Below are 20,000 nucleotides of genomic sequence, written 5' to 3'. Positions count from 1 at the left end.
AAATAAAGCTACTAAAAATAAAACTAAAAAAACTAATAAGAATACAAAAGATAAAATAAAAAATAATAAAAATAAAAATAATACTAATAAAAATTTTAGTATTAAAAATAACGAATAAAAATAATAGAAATTAAACTAAATAAAATAACAAAAACATAAATAAAAAAATAAAATAGTAATAAAAACATAATAGAAATAGTAAAATTATAAAATTAATCAAAATAAAAAGTAAGAATGAGAATATATAAATAAATAAGATAGAAAAAAGAATTTTAATTAGAAAAAAATTTTAAATTAGAAGGAATATAAGTAAAAATAAAGAAAATTTTAAAAGTAATAGAAGTCGTGTAAATAAAAAATACGAACATAAAAAAGATTAAAATAAAAATATTTAAAATTTAAAATATAAAAATAATAAAAATGATAAAAATATAAAAAACTATAAAAACAGAAATGATAAAAATTAAAAAAAAGGAGCGTAATGAAATAATATATATAATGATGATCAATTAAAATAAAAGTACTTGTAAAAATAATGTAAATAAAGAAATTTATTTGATTCATATATAACAAAAAGATAAAATAGAAATTAAAAAAAATAACAATAAAAGCAATAAAAATAATTGTTAAAAATTTTAAAATCGAAATAAGAAAAACAAAATACTAATGAAAATAATAATAAAAAAGAATAAGGAATTAAAAAATTATGAATAAAAGTAATAACCATAATGAAAAAAAAAATAGAAATTATAAAAATAGAAAAATTATATAAATAAACCTATCAAAAATAAAACTAATAATATAAAAAATAATAATTATACCAAAAAGATTATTAATAAAAATAAAAATAATAATGAAAAAAAAACAATATAAAATAATAAAAAGGAAAATAATAAGAATAGAAAATATTAGAAAAAAAAAACGATGAAATAATGATAAAGTGTAAGAAAAATTAAAATAAAAATGATAAAAAAATTAAAATAAAACTAATAAAAAATATTGAATATCAAGATACACAAAATAATAAAAAAAGAAATGATAAAAAAACCGAAATAATAAAGATAGTAAAAAATAGTAAAAAATAATTATAACATTAAAAATAGTAAAAATAAAACTTGCATATGTATATATTAGAAATAAAGCTAATACAAATAATGATATTAAAAGTATTTATTATAAAAATAATAAAAATACGAAAAATGATAAAAGAAAAATAATAATAAAACTGAAAGAAATAAGAATAAAAACGATAAAAATATCTAAAATAATAAAAAAATAAAACTGAGAAAAAACCTAATAAAATATAATTAGTGAAAATAGAAATAAAAAAAAAATAATGATAAACTAATAAAAATGTAAATAAGAAGGGTAAAAATGAGAATAAGGAAAACAAAAAAAATATGATAAAAAAATGAAATTTTAAAAATAAAAATAATAAAAAGAAAAGTAATAAGAATAAAAAAAATAAATAAAAATAATAACAATAAAGAAATAATAATAAAAAATAGTTAAAATAGAAATAAGAGAAATAAAGATAATGAAAACAATAAAAATAAAAATAATGAAACAAATGATATTAAATAAGAAAATAATATGAATGATAAAAATAGTAAACCACTAAAACTAATTAAAATTGAAATGATTATATATATATAATATATATATATATAATATAATATATATATATATATATATATATTTTATATATATATATATATATATATATTTACCTATATATATATATATATATATATTTATATATATATGTAATTATATATATATATATATATATATGTATATATACATATATATATATATATATATATATATTTATATATATGTATAGTATATATATATATATATATATAATACCAGTATCATACTAAAATTATGGATAACAATAATGCAAATGATAAAACAACAAAACTCATATATATCCCCCCCAAAAAAAACTATGGAATATTCGAAATTACAAGACGAAAAAAACTAAAAATATTAATATTGAAAAAAGTGAAAATTGTGAAAAAAATTAAGATGATAAGATTTAGGAAAATAATAGAATGTAATAATGACTAAAATAATAAAATAAAGTCAATAGAAATAAAAGTATAATTGAAAACGGAAAAATTTAAATGATAGAATGAAAATAATAAGGGTAATGTAAATAAAACTAAATAAAAATAGCATCAATATAAATGGAAATTATACCCAAAAACTGAAAGATTAAAATTTATAAAAATAATAATAATAATGATAATAATAAAACCAATGAAAATATAGATAATGAAGATCTTAAAAGTTAAGATATTGAGAAAATAGTATTATTGAAATTGATGAAAAAGAAAAATAATAATAACAAAAATTAAAAGATAATAAAAATACAAGTAAATAAATATAAACAAAAATAGTAAAAAAATAGAAATAAATAATTAAAATTAAAATAATATTAATGTAGGTAAAACATTAAATAAAGTCATAAATATAATAGGAATAAAAATAATGAAAATAATAATAAAAAAAAATAAAAAATAGAAAATTAAATAATAGAAATAAAAATCATAAAAATAGAAATAATAATGTAAAAAAAGAAAAAAAAAACAATAACTAAAATAAAAATTTTAAAGAATGCAATAATAAATATAGAAATGATAAAAAAATTGGCTTGAAATTTATATAAATGAAACTAATAAAAAGTAGAAAAAAGGAAAATAAAAATTATAGAAATAGAAATTAAAATGATAAAAATAATAAAGATGGAAATTCTGTAGATAATATAAAAATTAAAATATTAAGACAAAATAAAAATCATAATAATGAAAATAGAAATAATAACAAAAAAATATAATAAAACATTAAAAAACTATTAAAAATAGAAAATAAAAAAGAAACTAACTAGTATGTTAGAAATTAAAACAATAGAAAATAGGAATAGAATGAATAAAAATTAAAAAAAAAAGATAATAATAAAAACGAAAATGATAAATCAAATCATACAAATGAAATTTTCGAGATAAAAATAATACAAATTAACAGGAGTAAGAAATCTTATACCAATAATAATAAAAGAGAATGAAAAAAATAAAAATAATAAAAATAGAAAATATTAAAATTAGTAGAATTAATAAAATCTAATAGAAATTATGAAAATAATAAAAACAAAGAATAATAAAAAATAATTTAAATAACAAATTAAAACAATAAAAAATAAAAGGAAATAACTTTAAAATAAAAAGTCTAAAAAATCCTAATGACACAGGCTAAGATAAAAATGATGAAGATAATATGAATCAAAAAATTTAAAAAATAAGTATAAAATATAAAAAAGTGAAAAAAATAATAATAATACTAAAAAAATAAAAATTAATGAAATATTCAAAATACTAAAAATAAATATGATAAGAAATAATACAAAAATAGTAGTAAAAATAAAAAAAAAATAATGATACAAAAAAATAGTAAAATAATAAAGAAATGAAAATAATAAAAATAATTAAAATAAAAGTAATAGAAGTAAATAGTAAAAACAAAAGTGATACTGAAGATAAAATAAAACATAACTTAAAACAATGACAGAAGTAAACCCCCTTAAAAATAATAATAAAAAAAAAATAAATAATTAAGATGAAAATTTTAAAAATAATAAAAATAATTGGAATAAAAAATGTAAAAATCATAACAATAATAGAAAAACCATATAATTAATTATTATAAATAGGTAAAAATTATGAAATAAATAAAATAGACCCAATAAAAAATAATAAAAACAAAACATATAAACAAAAAATGATACGAATATTGGAAATGATAATAAAAATAATAAAAAAACAAAGATAAAACTAATAAAAAATTATAAATAATAATAATAATAATAATAATAATAATAATAATAATAATAATAATAATAATAATAATAATAATAATAATAATAATAATTATAATAAAATTGAAAATCATATCAATAAAAATAATACAAAGGGAAATAATTAAAGTGCATGAGATAGAATTAAGAATAACCTAAATCAAGAAGTAAAAATGATAAAAATAACAATAAAAATAATAGAAATAATAATATATTATGATGAAAATAATAAAGTTACTAAAAATACTACTACTACTACTACTACTACTACTACTACTACTACTACTACTACTACTACTACTACTACTACTACTACTAATAATAATAATAATAATAATAATAATAATAATAATAATAATAATAATAATAATAATAATAATAATAATAGTGAAAACAATAGAAACAAGTGAGCAAGTCCTGAACGCGGACATGGTCCTCGTAGAGGACATACCTCCGCCAAGGTGACCTAGAGCGCCATATGTCCTAGAATCATGAATTGATGTGACTTCGACCTTCACATGACCTTGACCTTCACGTGACCTTCAAGTGACCTTGACCTTCACGTGACCTTGACCTTCACATGACCTTGGCTTCAAGTGACCTTGATCTTCAAATGTACTTGACCTTCACGTGACCTTGACCTTCAGGTGACCTTGACCTTCACGTGACCTTGACCTTCACGTGACCTTGACCTTCAAGTGACCTGCTTGACTTTTGACCTTCAAGTGATCTTTGTTCATTTGCCACTGATACTTAATATGACATTGATATAATGCACCAATATGACCTTGACCTTTGACCTTTATAAATTTGAACATCACCCATGGGTTGCGCCTGGACTAGGACTTCCCTGTTGGCTTATGCAAAAGTCAGTGCTTTATTTCTGTCTCTTGATATGGCCACTTATGTCATAGTGACACCAGTGACCCCTGTGACCTTGACCTTGGGGTGACCTTGACCAAAATTTAATCAGTTCTTCCATACACATTGGGGAACTACTTGGCCAAGTTTGAAGTGATTCCGTGTAGAAATGTGGCCTCTACGTTGTCCACAGACAGACAGACAAACAAACAAACAAACAAACCGAACCGAAAACATAACCTCCTGGCGGAGGTAATTAAGGAAAATATAAATAATAAAAATCATGAAAGTTAAGATATTGAAAAAAGAAGTAAGAATGAAATTGATAAAAATAAAAATGATAATAACAAAAGATAAAAAATAATGAAAATATTGATAAAAGTAATATAAATAAAAATAGTAAAATAATGAAAATAGTAATTGAAAATAAAATAGTATTAATGTTGATATAATAATAAATATAATCATGAAAATAATAAATATCAAAATATTACCAAAAAAAATTTAAACAAAAACCATAAAAAATTTAATAATCGTAATAAAAATCATAGAGAAAGAAATAATAACGATGTAAATAAGATAAAAAATAACTAAAAAAAGGGTTAATAAAGGAATAATAAGAATAGAAATAATAAAAATTCCAATGAAATTTGAATAAAAGAAATTATTAAAAAAAATAATAGGAATAATGAAAATAAAAATTATAGAAATGAAATTGAAAATGATAAAAAATAATAAAAAATAGAATATTATAGATAATGATATAAAAATTTAAATATTAAAAATAAAAATAATAAAAATTAAAATGAAAATAAAGATAATAAACAAAATCATTAAAACAATTGAAGTATATATGATAAAAACCTTGAAAAAAATAGAATTTAAAAAGAAAACTAATAAAAATAAAAATTGAAATAATAAACAATAAAAATAAAATAATGAAAAAATAAAAATAGTAAAAAAAAATTTACAAATAAAATTTTAAAAACAAAACTAACACAAATTAACAAAAATGAAGAAAAAATAATACATAAAATAATAATAGAGAATGAAAATAATGAAAAAAAATTAAAACTGAAAACATTCTAAAAGAAATAAAACTAATGGAAAAAATAAAAGTTATATAAATAAAAAATATTATAAAAATAATATGGTTAAAACCAGAAAAAAATGGAAAAAAGATTAACAAACTAAAAAAGAATCTGAAAAATATAGATAACACCAATAAAAATTAAAATGATAAAATAATTTAAGAAAATATAAATAAAAATATGATAATAAAATATAAAAAAATAAAAATAAAAACAATATAATTAAATAAATAATAATAGAAATAGAACTATCAAAAATTAAAAATAATGGAAATTAAAATAATAAAAATGAAAATTATGAAAAATAATGTAAAAAAAAGGGATAAGAATAAAAGATAAAAATAATAAAAAAATTACAAAATAATGAAAAAATACAAATAATCGAAAAATAACGAAAATAACACTAATAGAAGTAAATAATATAAATAATACTAATAAACATAATAAAATTAAACATATAACTTGAAACAATGACAAAAATAATGACCCCTAAAATATTAAGATAAAAATAATAAAAAACTATTTAGATAAAAATATTAAAAATCATAGAGATAATTGAAATATTAAACATAGTAAAAACCATAACAATAATGAAAAAATATATATTAATAATTATAATAAAGAAGTAAAAATAATAAAATAATGAAAATAGAACTAATAAAAAAGTGATAGAAATAAAACAAATAAACTGATACTAATACGAATATTGGAAATGAAAATAAAAATAACAATAATAAAGATAGAAATTATAATAATAATAATATTAATGATAATAATAATAATAATAATAATAATAATAATAATAATAATAATAATAATAATAATAATAATAATAATAAAATTATACAAATAAAATATTCAAAATAAAAATAACACAAATCAACAGGAGTAAAAAACTAATACATATAATAATAATAGAGAATTAAAATAATAAAAATGATATAAAAAAATAAAACCAATAAAAAAATTTAAAATTAACTTTGAAATAAAAAAAGAAAAATATATAAATAGAACAGACAAAGATAAAAATTGTGAAAAGGATGTAAACAAAAAAAAATTGAAAATAAATAGTAAAATGTAAAAAAAATAAAAATAAAAATAATAATACAAAAAAATTAAAAGTAATAAAAAATTTAAATAGTAAAAATTAATATAATAAAATATAATGCAAGAAATAGTAATAAAACTAAAGATAATAATGATATAAAAAATAAAATAATAATAAAATAAAGATAATAAAAGAATAACGAAAATAAAACTAATAAAAGTAAATGTTGAAAATGAAATTGATACAAATAATAAGATAAAACATATAACTTAAAAAAATAACAGCAGTAAACCCCCCCCCCCCCAAAAAAAAATAATAAAAATAAAAATAAAAAAATAATTAAAAAAAATATTAAAGATAATGAAAATAATTAAAATAAAAAAATAGTAAAAATTACTACAATAATAGAAAAACAATAATTATTATAAATATTTAAAAATCATGAAATAAATAAAATAGAACTAATAAAAAATGATGAAAATAAAACAAATAAACAAAAACTAACACGATTATTGGAAATGAGAATAAAAGTAATAACAAGAAAGATAAAACTAATAAAAAATTAATAATAATAATAATAACAAGTGAGCAAGTCCTGAACGCGGACATGGTCCTCGTAGAGGACATACCTCCGCCAAGGTGACCTAGAGCGCCATATGTCCTAGAATCATGAATTGATGTGACTTCGACCTTCACATGACCTTGACCTTCACGTGACCTTCAAGTGACCTTGACCTTCACGTGACCTTGACCTTCACATGACCTTGGCTTCAAGTGACCTTGATCTTCAAATGTACTTGACCTTCACGTGACCTTGACCTTCAGGTGACCTTGACCTTCACGTGACCTTGACCTTCACGTGACCTTGACCTTCAAGTGACCTGCTTGACTTTTGACCTTCAAGTGATCTTTGTTCATTTGCCACTGATACTTAATATGACATTGATATAATGCACCAATATGACCTTGACCTTTGACCTTTATAAATTTGAACATCACCCATGGGTTGCGCCTGGACTAGGACTTCCCTGTTGGCTTATGCAAAAGTCAGTGCTTTATTTCTGTCTCTTGATATGGCCACTTATGTCATAGTGACACCAGTGACCCCTGTGACCTTGACCTTGGGGTGACCTTGACCAAAATTTAATCAGTTCTTCCATACACATTGGGGAACTACTTGGCCAAGTTTGAAGTGATTCCGTGTAGAAATGTGGCCTCTACGTTGTCCACAGACAGACAGACAAACAGAGAAACAAACAAACAAACAAACAAACAAACAAACAAACCGAACCGAAAACATAACCTCCTGGTGGAGGTAATAATAATAATAATAATAATAATAATAATAATAATAATAATAATAATAATAATAATAATAATAATAATAATAATAATATTAAAATTGAGAATAATACCAATAAAAATAATAGAAATAGAAATAATGAACGTGTATGAAATAAAAGTAGAAATAACATAAATCAAGAAGTAAAAATGATAAAAATAACAATAAAAAATTATATTATATTATGTTAAAATAAAAAAATAACTAAAAATACTACTACTACTACTACTACTACTACTACTACTACTACTACTACTACTACTACTAATAATAATAATAATAATAATAATAATAATAATAATAATAATAATAATAATAATAATAATAATAATAATAATAATAGAAATTAAGGAAAATATAAATGATAAAAATCATGAAAGTTAAGATATTGAAAAAAAAAATAGTAGGAATGAAATTGATAGAGATAAAAATGATAATAATAAAAAATTAAAAATAATAAAAATATTGATAAAAGTAATACAAATAAAAATAGTAAAATAATGGAAATAATACTTGAAAATAAAATAGTATTATTGTAGATAAAATAATAAATATAAACATTAAAATAATATAAATAAAACCTATAAAAATTAGGAACGAACATAATAAGAAATTTAATAATAGTAATAAAAATCATAGAGAAAGAAATAATAACGATGCAAATAGGTCAAAACTAATAAATAAAATAAAATGATTAAAAAAGGAATAATAAGAATAGAAATAATGAAAATTTGAATGAAATTTAAATAAATGAAATTAAGAAAAAAAAATAATATAAATAATGAAAATAAAAAATTATAGAAATGAAATAAAAAATGATAAAAATAATAGAAATTAAAATAATCAAAATAAAAATAATAAACAAAATCATTAACACAATTGAAGTATATATGATAAAAACCTTGAAAATAAAAATAAAGAAATAATAAAATTTAAAAAGACAGCTAACAAAAATAATAGAAATTGAAATAATAAACAATAAAAATAAAATAATGAAAAGATATAAATAGTTAAAAAGATATGCAAATTATATTTTCAAAATATAACTAATAAAAATTAACACAAGTGAAAAAACTAATACATATAATAACAATGGAAAATTAAAATAATAAAAGCGAAAAAATTATAAAAAATAATAAAACTAATGGAAAAAAATTATAAAAATAAAAAATCATAAAAATAATATGAATAATTTGGATAAAACCAATAAAAAGAAAAACTGAAAAAAAATTAAATTCAGAATAAAAAAGAATCCTAAAAATATAGATAACACCAATAAAGATTAAAATGATAAAAATGGTATGAAATAAATAGAAATAAAAATATGATAATAAAATATAAAACATTAAAAACTAAAATATTAAAGTTGAATAGAAAATAATAAAAATAAAACTATCAAAAATAAAAAAAAAATGGAAATTAAAATAGTAAAAATAAAGATTAGGAAAAATAATACAAAAAACAGTAATAAAAATAAAAGATAATAATGGTATAAAAATTACAAAATAATAAAAAAAATAAAAAAAATAATGAAAATAAAACTAATAAAAGTGAATGATATGAATAATGCTATTATACATAATTAAATTAAACATATAATTTGAAACAATGACAAAACTAATGACCCCCAAAATTATAATTTGAGTAAAAATAATAAAAAAAAATAATTAAGATAAAAATATTAAAAATAATATAAATAATTAAAAAATAAACACAGTGAAAATCATAACAATAATAAAAAACTATATTAATAATTATAATAAAGAAGTAAAAATTATAAAATAATAAAAAATGATGCAAATAAAAAAAATAAACGAAAATTAATACGAATATTGGAAATGAAAATAATAATAATAATAATAATAATAATAATAATAATAATAATAATAATAATAATAATAATAATAATAATAATAATAATAATAATAATAATAATAATATATAAAATGAAATTACAAAATAACCAAATTTGAGAAGTATATGAAATAAAAATAACAATAAAAACAAGAAGAATGGTAATAAGATTAATAAAAATTATGATGAAAATAATATAATAATAAAAAATGATAAGAATATTAATAATGATAATAATAATAATAATAATAATAATAATAATAATAATAATAATAATAATAATAATAATAATAATAATAATAATAATAATAATAATAATAATAATAATAATAAAAATGGAAATAATGAAAGTATATAAAATTGAATTCAAAATAACAAAATTTAAGAAGTAAATATAATAAAAATAACAATAAAAACAATAAGAATGGTAATAAAATTAATAAAAATTTTGATGTAAATAATAAAATAATAATAATAAAAAATAATAATAATAATAATAATAATAATAATAATAATAATAATTATGGTAATTTAGAATGGAAAGAAAATTTTAAGAATAAAAAAAAATAAAATTATAAAGATGAAAATACAAAAATAATACTTATAAAAGCAATAGAAAATAAAAATAATATAAATAAAAAAGGGAAATTAATAAAGAAAATGATAAAGAAAGTATGATCATAAAATAAAATAAATTTTGATAAAGATAATAAAAATAATAACAAATATTAAAGATAATATTAAATATAACAAAATTACTAAAAATCATAAAACATAGTAAACATAGAAATAAGAGCATGAATTATAGAAATATCATGAAAATTAAGATAATGATATAAAAAATAATAAATATGATTAAAACAGTAATAATAATAATAATAATAATAATAATAATAATAATAATAATAATAATAATAATAATAATAATAATAATAATAATAATAATAATAACAATAAAAATGAAAATTATAAAAATAAAAACATTAAAATAACAGTAAAAATAATAGAACTAAAAATAAAAAAATAACAAAAATGAAACATAAAAATAATAAGAATAAAAAAATAGGAATAATGAAAAGAGTGCAAATAAAAATGATAGATAATAAGAATAGTAGAAATAATAATAATGAAAATAATTTAAAAAAAATAAATGAAATATGAAAATAATCAATATAATGGGAACATATATGATAAAAAAAAACAATAAAAGAAGTGAAAATTAATATACTGAAAATTGAAATAATAATGACAAAATAAAATAATAACACTAATTAAAATAATAATAAAATTTTTGTAAATTATAATGAAATTTATCTTAAAATAATAAACAAAAGTAAAATTAATAGGAACAATATAAAGAGTGAAAATAATAGAAAATAATAATAGAATAATAAAAATATTAACAAAAGTTATCAAAATAATAATAAGAATAAAAAACACGATATAAAGATAATAATAATAATAATAATAATAATGATAATAATAATAATAATAATAATAATAATAATAATAATAATAATAATAATAATAATAATGATAATTTATGTGAGGCGATCTGGAGCCTTGTCGATTTAGGCATCTCATTACTACTTCGCTGTCTAGAACTAAACGGATGGGGATTGAGCAAGGAAGTTTTAGCTTTTTCAGAGATAGAAAAACTGCCATGGCTTCCAGAAAATTGATGTGGAACGACTTGAAGAGGGAAGACCAGGTTCCTTGGACTTTCCGATGGTGAGAATAACTAACCTCCCCACCCCTCCTTCGAGGCATCCGTATGAACGGTGACTGCTGGAGGAGGTGGTTTCAAGGGTACTTTGTCACTTAGGTTTTTGTCCTCCGACCATGGCTTGAGTAGTAATCGCAGACAATTTGGTATCACTCTTCGTAGATCTCTTCGAGCGTTTGATGCGTATTTTCTCCAAACTTCTGATGCATCTTGTAATTGTGCTCTCAATACTGGATCTGTCACTGGGGCAAACTGGAGGGACCCCAAAACTCTCTTCTGTTGCCTTCTTGATATCCGGTTGGATTGAAGGAGTCTTTTGACAGATCCTGCTATCTCTTGCCTCTTCTTTGATGGAATGGAAAGGCAGTGTGACTGTAGGTCCCACTGGACACCCAGCCACTGGAACTTTTGAGCTGGAGAAAGCCGATACTTTTGCAAGTTGATCTTGAATCCTAAGTGTTCCAGGAACTGGATCACTTCCTTGGAGGCTTGCATGCATTCTTCCTCGGATGCTGCCCACACCAGCCAATCGTCCAGGTAGGCTACCACCTGCATTCCTTTCAGGCGTAGTTGATGAATGACTGCATTTGCAAGCTTTGTGAATACCCTTGGGGCTATGTTTCGGACGAAGTGCATGGCTCTGAAAACGTACTTTCTTTTCTGTAGTTTGAACCCTAGATAGGGGGAAACTTGACGGTTGATTGGAACATGCCAGTATGCATCCGTCATGTCTATAGAGACTCTGAATGCCTGTTTGGGCAAAAGGGTCCTTATGTGCTGAAGCGTCAACATTCTGAACTTGTGCTTCACTATGAACTTGTTGAGTGGTGATGAGTCCAGAATGACTCTGAGCTTTTCCGAATCCTTCTTCGGAACACAAAATAGCCTTCCTTGAAATCTAATGGACTTGGCCTTCCATATAAGTCTTTTGTTCAAGAGTTCCTAAACATATTCTTCCAGTACGTGGGTTGAGTGTTTGAAGAATTGAGGGAAGTTTGGTGAAGTTGACCTCCAACTCCACCCTAGTTCTTTCTTGATTAGGCTGTGGGCCCAGGGATCGAAGGTCCAACGATCCCGGAAGTGGAAAAGTCTCCCTCCTACCGGCAGCATCTCACTTGGAGTGCTGGTTGGAGGACTTGCCTCCTCGGCCACGTCCACCTTTGTTGCCCCTACCTCTGAAGGGGCGTCTAGAGGATCCTCAAAAGGAACCTCGAGCCTTCGGCTTAAAGGTAGTTGATTGCCTTTCAAATACTAGGGTGAACACGGGCGTTTGGGGCACCAGTTGAAAGGTGGGGGTTGGTTGTGCCACCGTCTGGGTCATTGTGGCCATGGGAAGCTGTTGCTGTTGTTTTAGTCGAGAGGGCAACTCTTCGTCGTTTTGACTTGTTCTTCGGCTGGGGACCCTCATCAGCGGAAGATTTCCTTTTAGAGGACAAGGCCTATTTGGAGAGGAGATTCCTATTCTCCGAAGCAGCTTTATCTATGACCTCTTTGACAACTTCACTTGGGAAGAGGTCTTTTCTCCAGATATTGGAAGCTATCAGCTTTCTTGGTTCGTGGTTCACTGTACAGAAGCGAACACAAACTCACTAAAAGTCCTTCTGGCCTTAATAAAATTGTAAAAATCCTTAGTGACTGTTGCCAAATGAGATTTGGCAAATACCATGTAGATATCTGGGGTGTCTGGGATGCTTGCCATAGTCTCTAAGCTAGTCTGTAGAGACATGGAAGCAGCGAGACGTTCCTTAGTCTCCTGTTCCCTACACAAGAGAAACTCTGACAGCTTCGGGAGATCTTCGTTGAATTGCCGTCCAGCCGTATCTGCCTCTAGTTTCACAGCTGTGAAGGTGTTATGGACATCCTTCCAATCGTCATCATCTAAAGGGAAGGCGAGGGAAAATGGTCTACACTCTTCAAGTGTAGGGCAAGGTTTCCCTGCCTCAACTGCCTTTAAGGCTGCCTTAAACCCTTTGTCCATAAAGGGGAAGGCACCTTCGGAGTCAGCAATAAAGGATGGGTGCTTTTTGCTGAGAATCGGCATCTTGGAACTAGTAAAGGCCCTGTCTTTCAAGGTGGTTGTATATAAGACCTGTGCTTTAGTTCAAGGACATAGGCCCTTTTACTAGGACAAAATTCGATTTCCTCTACTGGAACTGTTCCCAGTTTTTCAGAGAGGAAGATCCCCCCCCCCCCAACATATGCATATGCTCTGCGTACCTCCATGGGTTAACGTCAGAGAAGGTGGGGAGGTCCTTAATGTTTAACTTCTTCGGGGCTAAAGGTGACGAAACTAGCTGATGAATCTCCGTCCGGAAAGATGCTTCTTTCTTGGACGATTTCTTCTGAATGTCCTGCACCATGGACAGTAGTGAGTGTAGCGTACTTGTAATGGAATCCAACTGGGGTGCAGTGGAAGAAGTCGAAGGAGTCGGTTCAGTCGTTTCGGTTATCTCGACTCCAGTCTCAGGAGGTATCTCATCATCCTGCTCCAGTTCATCCACTAGGAGATTGTTCTAGGTCTCCTCAGAGACAACAGACACGTTGTCCACTAATTGGATGCTCTGAAAGGTATCCGAAACGTCAGGTTCTACCGGATTCTGAACTAGGGGATCTCAGGTTGAGCCTGGGGAACAATTGCATCCGCTGATGCATTAGGGAAGAGACCATCCCTCATCCTCTCATTAGGAAGGTATGGGGCAGAGGTGTTCCTCTGAAAGCCCCTGACCCATTTTCACAGCGTATTCCTTGCTGCATCCCTAGACTCAGTAGACTTTTGATCATCAAAAGCCTCTTTCATCAGTTTGCCACAAACGGTACATACCTGTGGGTCCCAGTACTTGAGAACCCCTTTGGTGACTACGCAGCGAGCAAGGGCCCTGCACATGCCATGTCCGTAGAAGCTCTTACTACGGACCCTGCAAAAGTTGTTCCTGCACATGGGATGCTCCTCCTGTAAAGAAAGAAAAGCTATAAGTATTCGGTGAAATTCTCAGATTTCAGCATACATATTTTAATTAATATTTAATTAATATTCAATTAATATTAGCTTGGATAGAGTATGCTAGAAAGTAGGAAAGATACCTACATGTGTTTCCTGTCCAGCCCATTGCTATGACCTCCTCCAATATTGAACTAAAGATTCATAATGAATTCAAGGGGAAGATATTATCCTTGTATATAAGGTGTCTTCTTAACACAATCTTCCATATTCAATATAGGGATTAAATTAATGGATAATAACCATTAATTGGTACGGAGAATCACTCCCTAAAAGTGATGGTCTCTCAATTGGCTGCCCATGAATCACTTGTAGGTTGGAAAACTTTTGGGCTACAGCAATAACTGGCGGCGGCATGTCGCCAGTATTGCCCTGCCTGCCGGCATCTGCCGCACCCGCCGGCGTATGCCGGGCCCGCTGGAACATGCCGGGCCTGCCGGCATATGACGGGCCTGCCAGCATATGTCGGCCTAGCCGACATATGCCGGGCCTAATCTTGGCTATTTGAAACAGATACTGTCTTCAAAGTAGTGGATGGCAGGTCAGCAGTTGCCGCTCTGCCCGCTGGCAGCCTAAGGATCCCTCTATCAAGTAGGACCCAGTGGCAACCGGCGGCAACCGGCAGCAACTATATAAATTTTGGGCGGTCGGGAGTTGCCGGCAGCCGGTCATAGTATGTTCATTGTTGCTGGGTTGTCGATCAGCGACACTCACGGCAAGTGGCGGCAGAGTAACTGCCTGCCGACAGACACCCAACATGGCCGACGACAGCTACAAGCTGCCAGCGGCCGGCCCAGTATATGGAAAAGCAGAGAGAAAGAGAGGATGGGGGACAGCAAAGGCTCAGCCTTGCCGGCCTACATCCCGAAAGAGGTTGCAAGTGGAAGGGAAATTATATTTGGGCTTCCACTCAACCATATCCCATTCATATGGGGTATGGGAAGCAGTCCAAGGGAGGACGGGAGAGCACACGCAATGGAATGGGGGTACATGCCGGCAGCCGGCCTAGCCTGCAGCAGACAGGGAACCTCAGGCCAATTCTATAGATTACCCGTAGAACAATGGCCAAAAGGGTGATGGTTCATCCAACACAAAAGAGACAGCGGGGAAGGGGTAAAAGTACTATAAGTAAGCTAAAACCATAGAGCATTGCCTAACTTGAAGGATTCTGATCTCATAAAGTAACCTCAATTAGGAGAAATCATTTCCCCGGTTACGTTAGTTAAGTGAGAAAGCGGCCATAGGACACAATCTCACTAGAGAATAGAATCTCGTACCGGAGATCTTAAGTAAGGAAGAAATCATTTCTTAATACAAAGATCTACTAGTACAGGACTGTCTGCCAGACCGAAGAAGGAGGAAATTGATATACAAGAACCTCTGGTATGGCCTAAGGAGGACTAGCCTACTGAACGGCAACCTAACCTGACTTGGGAAGCCATTTCACCAAGACAGTAGGATGCCTAACACAGACTTTACTCTGATTTTCCGTTCTCAGCTCAAAACCGTGTCAGTGGTTAAGAGAAAGAAACGAAACACCCGAGTAAATTTTGCCAGAACACAGTTCGCAGCAAAGTTAACTGAGGGTAGCTTAAGCTGATCAGAGGGAAGGGGAATTGCTCTTAGATCTTGTTAGAGATAGTATCGACTTAAAAGGTAAAGGAGGTGTCAGTCTCCCCTTAAAAGACAATACAAGAGCAATGAGGGACATGTAAGAAAGTACACTAAAGCCCCTAGGCTATCAAGTCTAGGAGCATAGAGAATCGTTCACCGAAACTCTCTTGTATACTATTTTGGGAAAGGAAAATGTTATGCACTAATATCTTAACTGTATAAAATATAGCCTGGGCTTCAATAAAACTTTACCAGGAAGGTTATATCATGCATGAAGTGTGTAGGTGCCTAGGCTAGGAAGCGTAGCACTCGTTAGGCTCGATCATAAATAGCCAAATCCACAACAGCAATGACATAATATAAAATTCCCTAGCTAAATATCTAAATAGCTAAAGTTTTTAAAGTGAAATAATGCCGGGAAATCATTCTTTCTAACTAAATGAACAAGAAAAACGAGTGCGTCCATGACGCCATCCGGCTGGCAACAGTCCTTGTTACGTTAATTACAATTTCAATCAAAGAGTAAAACTGGCAAGAGCTTACATGTACACAATCAAAAGATATTACTTAACTTTCCAGAAGCTGATGAAGCTGGTGAAGGCATCAAAGCGACGAAATACTTCCAAAATAGCGAGAGATAACACAGGATAACACCGGTCAGCAAAGATACAAACAAAAGAATGGCTTGGTGGCGCCTCGCGGTGGGGATTCGGCGCACTATTTACAGTACAGGAGTGCCGAGAGCATCGCCTCTTTAACGACTCTCCTATATTCTTGCCACTTTTCCCTCTCAAAGCGAAAACACTAATGGGGGTGTAGATAGCTATGAGACGTGTCGAGAATACGTCCTTTGATATACGCAATATCCCTTTTAAAATTTTAAGGGATATTCACTCCAGGAGTTAGAATTTTAGATACCTTCGGTAAATTCTCTGGTATATATTACCGTAGTCAAATATACTAGGAAGCTACTAATGAAGGAACTTCCATCAGGACGACATGGCCTGAGCCCAAATATATATATATATATATATATATATATATATATATATATATATATATATATATATATATATATATATATATATATATATATATATATATATATATATATATATATATATATATATACATATATATATACAATATATATACATTACTTTTCTCTTCTAGTTTAAATCCCTTTCAATATTGCAAAAATATTATATCTGGCGTTATTTTAGCTTTTATAGTGGTTATATAGAATATTGTATTACTTTTGACTTAATTCGAAGTGTTCACAGATTTCCGTAGCTGTACTTTTTCATAGACTGTTCATGGTAGTTTTAAAATTAACATAATTCATGGTCTCTAATCTAATCCCTAACAATTATAGTAAAATTTCTCTTTTTATCTTAAGCCAGCTTAATATAATGAGTTATATGATCTATATCATTAGGCAAAAGGTTTGGAAATCGTTCAAGTTTTTACAATTTTTTTTTTCCACATTTGTACTAAATTTTTAAGACACCATTTATCATGTTCAAGATATCTATGAAGAAATAGATGTAAATATAATATTACCTTCATTACAAAAACATAATTAGTCATTTTTTCTATCAATCGAATGCATTGCAGTTCCTCCCAGTTCATTGCCTTTCCCTTTATTATTCGCTGATGCTTTGTGTTCAGATTTTAGATCGAGGAAAGTAATAAAAAATGTTACCGGCCCTAATAGTTAATGTCTACCTGAATGAGCTATCACATTTGATAATATTTTCTTTTTACGGTAATGTATTTCAACCTTCGTGAATAAAATGCTCCACAACTATACCGGATCCTTTTTAAAGTTCAGTCATTCGAAGATCGTATAACTGTTTCTATTTATTTTGTATAATAAATACAGATACTTCTTTTGTTAAAAGATAACGATAATCGTCAATTAATGAAGATATATACAAATCCATAGAAGTAAAAATCCTTTCACAAAAGTCCTAACATTGCCCCCCTTTTTAGGTTATATCAATAAAAAACCATAGAAAAATTTATTTCCAGGAAATACTTTAACCTACATGAAACTTGTGGTACTAGAATTTGAAAATTTTTAAATATAGCACCCAAAAAAAGGGTTTGATAGTAATATACAATATTAAACAATAAAACTCTTTCTATTATTGGATCTTATATATATATATATATATATATATATATATATATATATATATATATATATATATATATATATATATATAGATAGATATATATATATAGATATATATATATATATATATATATATATATATATATATATATATATATATATATATATATATATATATATATATATATATATATATATATATATATATATATATATATATATATATATATATATATATATATATATATATATATATATATATATATATATATATATATCTATATATATATATATATATATATATATATATATATATATATATATATATATATATATATATATATATATATATATATATATATATACTGTATATATATATATATATATATATATATATATATATATATATATATATATATATATATATATATATATATATATATATATATATATATATATATATATATATATATATATATATATATATATATATATATATATATATATATATATATATATATATATATATATATATATATATATATATATATATATATATATATATATATATATATATATATATATATATATATATATATATATATATATATATATATATATATATATATATATATGTAAGGAAAATAATTTTATTGAATAATTATCATTATTATTTTTAGAATGAATATTTTCGGCTACTCTCTTCTCTACATTCCCTTTCTTCTTTGGCAGTCTCTAGGGACCTATTCTGTTATTCATAATGTCAATTTATTAAATATCTTTCTCCATCAATACACGTCCTGTCGTTGTTAATTTCTTTTTCTTGCATATTGTTAGAACTTCATTTACTTTTGTTTACTCTGGTATCCGTGTGGCCGCTTTTTTCTGTCTGTTGGTGTTATTCCCATCATTATTCTTTCCATAATTCTTTGATTTTTAAAAAACTATTATGATAGGCCTTTGGTAAGTCTCCAAGTTTCAGATGCATAAGTTAATACTGGTAAGACCATCAGATGATACAATATAATTTCTAAAGAATGGGACATATGACTTTTCATAAATTCATTATATTTACCAAAAGCTTTCCATCCTATGTTTATGCTTCTTTTAATTCAGTCTAATGTACTAGTGAAATACTTAGTGTCTCTCCTAAGTATATATATTCATTAATGATCTCCATATTTTTGTCAATAACCCTTACTTGTTGCCTCTAAATTTTTATCAAAGATAATCTTAGTTTTATTCATAATCATTTTCAGTAGTACCTTTATGTCAAATATCTCACAAAAATTTAGAGAAAAATCTAGAAATAATAAACCACATGATAGGTATTAAATTAATTGACATTAGAATAAGTGTGCTAATAAAATGAATATATTTTCATTCAATATATCATTCGATTTAAACTAAATTGCATGTCAATATTCCTTTGTTTTATATATCCGTGTTTGGTATCAAATGAATAAC

This window comes from Palaemon carinicauda, chromosome 11 (genome assembly GCF_036898095.1).
Source record: "Palaemon carinicauda isolate YSFRI2023 chromosome 11, ASM3689809v2, whole genome shotgun sequence".
NCBI classification, from domain to species: Eukaryota; Metazoa; Arthropoda; class Malacostraca; order Decapoda; family Palaemonidae; genus Palaemon; species Palaemon carinicauda.
This window is presented reverse-complemented; position numbering follows the sequence as displayed.